This window comes from Centruroides vittatus, unplaced genomic scaffold (genome assembly GCF_030686945.1).
Source record: "Centruroides vittatus isolate TY-2023 unplaced genomic scaffold, ASM3068694v2 contig_2826, whole genome shotgun sequence".
Taxonomy (NCBI): Eukaryota; Metazoa; Arthropoda; class Arachnida; order Scorpiones; family Buthidae; genus Centruroides; species Centruroides vittatus.
This window is the reverse complement of record NW_027121798.1, coordinates 5,603-14,799: the sequence shown is the minus strand read 5'-3', so window position 1 is coordinate 14,799 and position 9,197 is coordinate 5,603. Positions and strand designations below refer to the sequence as shown.

The following is a 9,197-nucleotide window of genomic DNA, read 5'->3' as shown; positions in this document are numbered from 1 at the left end:
CTGTTACAGTTAATTTAAACTAAGTTTAAGTCAATGTTTCCTCTAATTTTTTTGTATATAAGCAGAACATACTCTGAGCAAAAAATATTTTTGCCGTGCAGATTCTACACAAAAAAATTTTCTGACCATATATATATATATATATATATAATAAGATTTCTATAAAAATTAAAAAACAGTCGAGTCCGCATAAGTCGACATCTCAAAGGGAATAAAAATGTGTCGAGTTATCCGATGTGACGACTAAAGCGAATTCGGAAAAAAATCCATAAAACTACAATTAATAAAATACAGTAGTGAGTTATACAGTAGGATCGGCTTACAATACATTGTGTTCTTTATTTACAATTACTCTGTAGATGGAAAACTGAAAAAATCGTTTAGTGTTGTTTGTTTTGAGCAATTAACTGTCTCGACTTTCTTTTTCAATGATCATGAACGCCTTGATAACATTATCTTCTCAATTGTCAATTGTTGACAAGTAACGTCTAAGGATTCTTAATGCCTCTGGCATAAGAAAATGAAAAATTGGATTCCGGTGTGACATTGATATAGATTGTATATTTTCTTTTTGTTTATCTCTTATTATTTTATACATGAAAATACATAAAATGACAAGGCATTTTTATTAATATGTATATATATATATTAATAATATTAATATATTATTGTATTATTGAATATATTAATTATATATTAATAAATAAATCGACTCCCACTACTGAAAAATGAGTTTACACCACACATGCGGAGTGAATTCATTTTTTCAGGAGAGGATTTTTCAGGACTTATCAGAGTGTTTAACAGCAAAAGTATGTCGACTTATCCAGTGGTGACGAGTTAATACAGATGTGATCAATTAGCACAATAACTCATACTTTCATATAAAAATTTGAGGTTAATTTGATTATCAAAAATTAGAAGCGATGGTATGACAGGGTGGTGCCAGCATAGTTAACATAAGCGATTCCGCGTGCCTGTTATTTTAATGACTCCATAAGCGAATTTTTTATCATTCCTAATAAGATTTGATTTATATTCATGATTAATTGTTATCTTGTTTGTTGTTGTCTGTATTAATGGTAGCCCAAGGTTGAACGTCTGCAGTAGCTCCAAATATAAATATTACACCACCAAGAAAATAAGCGAGCGATGCCATATAGAATATGTAGTTCCATTGACCCATATCTCCTGCCTTATATGTAAACATAAATACACAAATTTAGCATAAGTCATATAAATATAAATTTTAATTAAAAACTTTTAACTTACGTTTTTATCTAGTATAACTCCAGCAACGTATGGCGATAGTATACCTGCGATGTTACATAAACCACTTGTCGATCCGAAAAGAACACCTAAAATATAATTTAAATTAAGAAAAGTTCTTAACTATCAAATAAAATATTTTCTCTTAACGAAGTAAATTAATTCCATTTTTTTAATATAATTTTACTCATTAAATAAATAAAATAGAAATTATGCTCAATAAGAATATTATTACGATTAAGAAATTGTAATAGAATTAAGAAAATTTAATAAATGAAAATGTAATCAAAATATTAAGTTTGTCTTTTGTCTGCTGTCAATGTGTAATTTCGACAAAGGTTTTACATATAAGAGATTCATGACCATAACTAGAACAGTTTATGAGCAGAAAACTCCGATTATCCATATAAGAATGTTCAATAAAAACCGGAAGTGACATTATTTCAACTCAAACATTTCTCCCCTGAACGGAGGTAGATAGATGACGGACATGACACTGTTAATAGTAGGAAAAGTATGATGTGCAGGGGCAAGTCACTAGTAATTAAAGCTGAAGAATATAAAAAATTAAAAATTGCAGCCCAGCATTGTGACGCTGTGGCAATAAACAATTGCTCGTTATAGATTCTGTGTTACCATTTTTTTACTTTAAATATTGTTTACGAAAGTAATATATTATTAATCACTTTACGATATACCTTAATTCACTTATCGAAGCATGACCGTACAAAACTTCAATTACGCGTTACTAAGAATAATAATAAATCGTAATGTATACTTAATTTAGCATAATATAAATATTGATGGTGAAGCTAAGTGCGTAATGAATGGGGACACAGGTTAAACTTGAGAAAAATTACAGTTAAATCAACAATATTTTCTGAGGTATTTAATTGAGATCTTGAGTGAAGCAAAATAAACAAGATTTTTATAATGATACGTATTATTATGATCGATTTTTTGACTTCGCAAGTTCTGCGACATGATTTCCTCCGAACGAACAACTGACTTTGACTTTTAGTCACAATTATTTTCAGAATAAGTTCGATAAATTTCCAGTGAATATCGTATTCTGTAATAAAATTTTAAAACAAAATGACTTACCTGCAAATTCTGGTGCTAAATCAAGCACTATTGCGACATCCCCTGAATTATTAAAGCCGAATAAACCTATTCCAATCATTAAACAGATAATGATTTTTGTACTCTCGCAGCCTAGAAATGAAATCGCTAAGATGCATGCTGCCGGGCCAAACATAGCTACAATATAAATATTTAATTATATAATGCCAGAAATTTTAGAATTCAATTTAATAATTACGATATTGCGGTTCCTTACCAATTGCTTGGGAGAATTTCCTAATATTAGTTATACTTAAATAGTCACGAGATTTCACGAAATCAGCAATAAAACCACAAGTAAATAGAATTATACAATCCAGGCAAAATACTAATGCACTCATTCTTCCATTCTAAAACACGAATAACATACATAAATTTGGTGATATAAGACTTATGTAAAACAACCAACATACCTTTTGGATAGGAAAGTGCTGAATGTTGTTTAAGTATGATGGAAATTTAGTCACTATTGTATAAAAACCGAAACCCCAACAAATTTTCGTCAAAGCTACTATCCATACTGCTCTGGATGTTAAAATTCGTTTCCAGGGAATATTCAACTTCTGTTTTAAGTAAACATGTATTTATGAGAGTTTAGTCAGTAAAGTAGAGTAACAAACGATATTACCGTTTTTTCCGAGGAGATGTTTGCTACGCTTTCGCTAAGAAATGTCAATTCTTTGTCAGATATTCTGGGATGTTGTTGAGGTCTGTCATAAATTGTGAACGTAAGACATAAAGAAAGGACAATCCCACATACGCCTGTTGTAAATATATAGATTAGAAATGATATTGTCACATATTAGCATTGAAGAAACAATCGTATTATTTATATTCACCGAAAGAATAGAAGCTGGAAGACCATCCTTTATGTTCACAAAGGTATCCAGTTATCATTAAACCAACAACTGTGCCGACCATGAGTACCACTAAAAGAAATTGAGGATAATATTGATTTTTCGTTTTCGGGACTCCATCTTCCTAACAGTGTAAAAGTTCCGTGAAATACAAGTCCCTGCAATAAAATGACTTTTAATAGGAGGCTGTAAATAAGGTGTGCAATGACAATAAAGAATTTTATTCTTACTTGTGCTAATCCGACGATAGATTGACATAATGATATAACTGAAACACCAACATCTGCACAAAAGGGAGTCAAAATGATCAATATTGAAGATAGACACGAAAAAATTATGACACTTCTTTTCGGTCCAAGTGAAAATGTAATGGAACCTCCTGTAAGTTGAGCTAACACGAAACCATAGAAGTAACTTCCTAGTATTATTCCTTGAGTGGGTTGTGTCCATACGTAAGATCCCTAAGAAGTGAATGTAATTAGTGATTTATATTTAATATAATTGAAGCTTTACGAATTAAATTATGCAGATTTTTCCACTTATAGCTAAGGCATTTTTTTCATTTTTGTCTTTGTTTATTCCAACATTTTTTTAAAATAACATTAAAATTATTTGAATCGCTTAGACCAGGAACACCATACGTAAAACTTCTGGCCAAATAGGAAAAACCACTGCCTTAACAGTGCTCATTTTATTAATTTTTTTCTCTCATATATTTATCTGTTTATACCTTTCATTTTTCTCCGCATTCTCTGCAATAATATATAAAATTTAAATTAATAGTCTTGTATTCCGAATTCAAATAAAAAACGTGATCTAACTACCAGGCCTATATATCGATTCTACTAGACCTACCTGTAATTTGAAATTTTGCATCTATAGCCATCCATAAACGTTGTTTAAGTACAGTGTCTCTAATACGAGACAATGATCTGGTCGAACGTATTCAATAAACTTCTCTATTTCATTTATTTTTCGTTTCATCGACATCGTCACAACTGTATGGTTAAACCCAACGAGATACAATAACATAGAGTGCTAAATCGGTTACTACAGCTGAGGCGAATTTAAGTGCGGCAGCCATGACAGATACGGTGGACTCTGTCTGTTGACTAAATTTAAGTTAATGATAACTGAAGATATCTTGCAATTCAGATAAATTAATAAAGATTTTTTACATATACAATGTATCATAATATATTGTGTAAAATTTACCATAATTCTATTATATTATTTCATAAAATTACAATTTTCTTAACAAAATTTTATAGATTTGTAGAGAAATTTTACAAATTAAAAATTATAATAATTTTATTAAACAATAAAAATTAATTTTAGTATACACGTATCAACATTACATTACATATTATGCAAATAGTTTTATAGTGCAAGGCAAAATATATTAAACATACCGTACATCATATTTAAAAAATAATGATGTGTATAACTGTCCTTTAAATACTGTATACAGTGGAACCCCGGTTAACGAACTTAATCCGTTCTGCGAGTTCGTTCGCTAACCGAATTGTTTGTTAACCGAAGCAATTTTTCCCATAGAAATCAATGCAAATACCATTAATCCGTTCTAGCCGTCGGTATTTTTGTACTTTTATTTGTAAAATGGGTTTTCTTTGATGAAAACATAGTAAAACGCGCTCATAAACAGTTGATCTAGGTTAAATATTCTAAAAAGGGGAGATTTGACAGGTATAAAAAACATCGCATACAATCATTAAAGTTCCAAATGACAGATAGTAGAAAACGGGCTAAATTATGAGCGCAAGGCTTATAGGTTTATCAACAATCTCTGATCAGTTGACAAACAGGTGTCAAATAAACGCCTGGAAACAAACCTTTCTCGTGACCTGATCTGCTTTCGATTTTCACCTGGAGACAAAAAAAAAAAAAAAAACAATCGAGAAGAGAAAAATGGAACGCAGGACTAATCATAACGTTAGATTCAGGGAAGAAATTCTATAAAAATCCCGAATCTCTAGGTCAAAACGCATTTCTCCTAAAAATTCTATGGCGATAAATCTGTGTTGTCTTCATCTGTATTAAGCCTGAAGTCGTGCCTGCTAAAATTTGTGTAGTGTCTCGCGGACCTTTCCAGTCATCACAGCTCCATCACCTACCATCGCTTCTGTGACCAATTGAACCCATCTTGTCTGCTCTGGGGCTACGTCTGATCAGCTTGCACTATCGTAAGACCAGTGATACGCCGCTCAGTGCCGGGAGAAAATACTGTAAATAAACCATTTTCAACCACCTCAAATATGTAAGCATTTTTTCGTTCTAACAAACGATTTTCACTGTAAAATACTTGTCATCTTTGACTCCTCCGCCACCACCGACGTTGGATAGACCCTAGACCATCACCGGCATACGATTAACTGATTCCCCTTGAAAGTCGGCAAGCGTACAAATTGGACACAAAAAAGTCGTTAAGTTCCTTATTCAAGACAAAATTTTTGCAAAATAAAAGTTTGTTAAGCAATTTGGTCATTAACCAGAACGTTCGTTAACCGGGATTCCACTGTAATCAGTTTTGTAAACATTTGTCTTAATTGTGCACCTCTAATCTTAATACTTTCATTTGACACATATGGTTAATAAGAATTATAAAAACTTCACTCTAAACATGTTGATTTGCTATTTGTTCTATATTTTTAAAATCAATTATTAGACCAATTATTGTAATCTTTCTTCTTCCTTTAAGAAGTGGACAGTTTTTACAATCATTTAGTTTACTGAAATAATTAATTCCTTTATTAATAATTTTCAAACATTGGTTTTTGTTTCTGTTTGTGACTAGACTCATTGTCCATCTCCTCACTGGGTGACAAGAATTAAGCGGGTCAAATATATCATTTACTTTCATTGTGAATTCAGCAGTTGCATGAACACTACTAAAGCTTTCTATGCAATTTTCTTTACAAAATATAAAAGCATTACTTACAGATCTACTTAATGTTTGTGCTGCTATATTTATTTTCATTTTTTGTCTCCACCATTCAATATGATATCATTTTAATTTATTTGAGACACGAAGAACTTCTTTATTCTGTAAGTTATATAACTGAATAAAAATTGCCATTTAATAATTCTGTCATCATTCTCACCTATGTTTAGAACTTTAAAATTAGCCAAAAGATTTCTCATCAATTTCAACATATGAGCAGCATCAAGAAATGCATAAACTATAATTTCTTCTGTTAGAAGGCGATAATTGAAGGGTGATAAGTTCTTCTGAATATTCATTGCTTACACTACCAAAAAAGCTGATGTTTTAAGAAATGATGAAGCAGTCAATTAAAGTTATTTTCTGTCATAGCCTCAGATTTAGAAAGCATTTCACCAAGCCTTTGAATAATGTTTTTTGAATTGACAATCTTATTTGAATTTTTTTTATTAGACTGTCTGCTACATTTAAGTTTCTTATGTAGCTGTTCACATTTCTGTCTTGTTAAAATTAACACTTCATGCACTTTCTTTGGAGATGGCAAACAATATGTGTGATCACGAAAGACTGATACTACATATTCTATCTTTGCAATTTTTTTCTTTGCAGGCTTCTGAAATTCGGTCTTTAGATGTTTGTTAAGCCATTTCTTAAGAAGAGATTTGTCAGTGTGTGAAAACCTGACAAAGAAAAAGTTTTATTTTAAATTTCACTATCACAAGAATAGAATTCAATTTACACCAACTTATCACTGATATTAACCACTCTAAAATTCATAATTTGATATGTTTAAGGCTTCTATCCTTAAGCGGCCGGATGGCCGAGCGGTCAAGGTTAGCAGTCTGCCGCACTGGGGGACCCGGGATCGAATCCAGACGGGTCGAAAAAATCCCCAGGAATTTTTCGGGGGTTGGTCCGTCTGGATATGTCTGTCCCCGTCCCTCACCACCCGGCCGCCCCATTGTGGGCCTGGCCGAACCCATAATGGGCTTGCTGTAAGAGGCCCTCTTAGTGCCCACTGGGCGAAAAGAGTTACGAAAAAAAAAAAAAAAAGGCTTCTATCCAAAACATTTTCAATTATTTAAATTTTTATAAATTAGACAGCGTTTTAAAGTTTATTATTTTAAATTAGACATTTTATTAAGCATATACAGTGAGCAAAATTAATAATTATAACTTACTTGAGAAAAGAAATTCCCGAACCTTTCTTGTAACTGTTGGTAGAATTGATGATGGCACAAAAATTTAGCATAATTATTTCATACGAGACGCTTCGACATCAACAAAGAAGATAGAATAAACCACCGAAAATATCATGGCGTCCTTCTCTTCAATCAGCTTCAAAAATTGGCGCTGTAATCACTGCTACTGGCACTCTATTTTATTCTATCTTGTTAGGTAAACCACATTGTCGCCATTGTTACAATAAGAATCACGTGTCTACTTTCACGTCACAGAAAAGACTTTTTTTATTGAAAGAATTTTCGCGTAAAAATTTTATCGCGTAAAAGGTAGTCATGTTCTACTCTTATTTCAGTTCTGTTTCAGCCAAAATTTCAAAAAATTTTTACGTTTTTTGATACATTTTACGCCGAATATTACGCATGTGTGTTCCTGGCCTGACTGAGATTTAGAACAAAATGAATAATTTAAGTAACTGACTTCATTAATATTTTGTTTAGCATTAAATCTGGTAAATGTTGAACTTTTAAATCGATGGTTTCGTAAGCCTTGACAATAACAGAATAAATTAAAATATTAAATTTAAAATTGTCATGTGAAACACGAAAATAACTACAATTCAGTTCTACTCATTAATTTATTTTGAAGGATATTTAAATGTTTATAAACATTTTGTATAAAACATTTGCTATCAATCACTTATATTTGTAAGTAATTTATGCATACATTCTACATTTAAATATTTACCTGTTTGTAACTAGATGTAGAATTTTGCTGATAGTTTTTTGGACATTCTGTTGAAGACGTGCTATTATACATGTGGATGGATGAATGATTAACCATGGCTAAAATAGCGACAGTTATCACAGATCTTTGGCTGTACGCTATTGCATTAATCAAAAATGTAGAAAATGCCAATACGTAACGAGCGGGAAAACGATCTAAAATAAAATCTTTTGTAAGATTTCAACAACTGAAGTTAAAATTTCAATAAATGCAAACAATATAAATGTTAGACTTTATAATTTATTTAAAGCTTAAATGAATAATTACAACATTTACATAATTATTGTTTACGTTATATTCGTATTAAAAGACCATTTCTCAAATTCAAATAATAGAGTTAGATGTAATGATTCGTTATACAAATGAAGATTGATTTACGACATGTTTTAATCTTCAGAAAATATATTTAAACAATATCATTCGAAAACGATAAACTATATTATTTAAACACATCACGTGCTTTTTAATCCAAATTATAACGACAAGAAGCGTATTGAAATATTTTCATTATTTTAATGAAATTAAAATTAAAGAGAAAACAAAGCCTATACCAAAAGTTAAATTACAACAGTATTAACAAAATAAACGAAAAATTTTTACATGCAGCAGATTTGCTTCTGTTAATAACTGTGAAATATTTTCTGTTATCGTAATCGTGTTTCTGATGTTCATTATGGAGTGCAGTATACTGGCCATGTTTTAATTTTCAGCTCCTATACATAACAGGAAGAATATATGGCAATTGGTCATAAAATAACCCCAAAGATTTTTACATTTTTTGCTTTATTGGCCCTTGAAACATCAAGAAATAAAAAACAATTCGGGTATATTTTTCTAATGTTTCTAATTCGACTCAAATCAACCCTTATTCTTGACTGTGGCCTCTTTCGCCTTTTTGATTTTTCGAAAAAGTCGAATCCCAGTCCTGACATCAATATGTGAGCCACTGGGAAGGTCAGAGGAAGTCAGACTGTTACCTCCGGCAACGGGGTCGATGACCTACTTACTTGTCAAGGATG

At 31.2% G+C, this 9,197-nt stretch overlaps 1 pseudogene; it reads right to left on the bottom strand.

Annotated features, from left to right (window-relative positions):
- Positions 1 to 1,045: 1,045 nt before the first annotated feature.
- Positions 1,046 to 8,316, bottom strand: LOC136972195 (sialin-like; annotated as a pseudogene).
- Between the last annotated feature and the right edge of the window lie 881 nt (positions 8,317 to 9,197).